The sequence below is a fragment of the Cyrtonyx montezumae genome, unplaced genomic scaffold, assembly GCF_038088225.1.
Source record: "Cyrtonyx montezumae isolate F1298 unplaced genomic scaffold, pur_monq_1.0 scaffold_2, whole genome shotgun sequence".
NCBI lineage: Eukaryota > Metazoa > Chordata > Aves > Galliformes > Odontophoridae > Cyrtonyx > Cyrtonyx montezumae.
Window position 1 is genome coordinate 38,540,049 of NW_027071936.1, and position 464 is coordinate 38,540,512.

Consider the following 464-nt stretch of genomic DNA (forward strand, 5'->3'; position numbering starts at 1 on the left):
GTAGGGCTAATAAAGACTAATTTGGTAGTTCTTTATTTGTACTTTTTGTGCCAAAAGCAAAAATAATTGCTAGTTTTTCTTTTTTTAAGGGGGTACAGAAGTCCCTGTTTTTGACATGCAGTAAGAATAATGATGATGTATAAAGACCGATTATGAATGCATGTGAAAGTATTTGGGTGTTTTAGGCCTATGCCCAATCTTCATTAATATTGAAATAGAGTGAACATCCAGATGGGACCATGACTTTCTGGTCACTCAATACTGCCTGTTTACAAAAAAGCAGGTTTTATTTGACATGATTTTAAATAGATTTTTGCTTTGTCTTTTTTTAAGCAGTCAGAATTTGCTTGTTATTGTTATTTATCCTTTTTTTTTTTTCATTAACTGCTATAGTTAAACACAAATGATTAAAAAATAGATGCTAACATTTCCAAAAGTACCCACAGTTGCCTTAATTCTGTTCC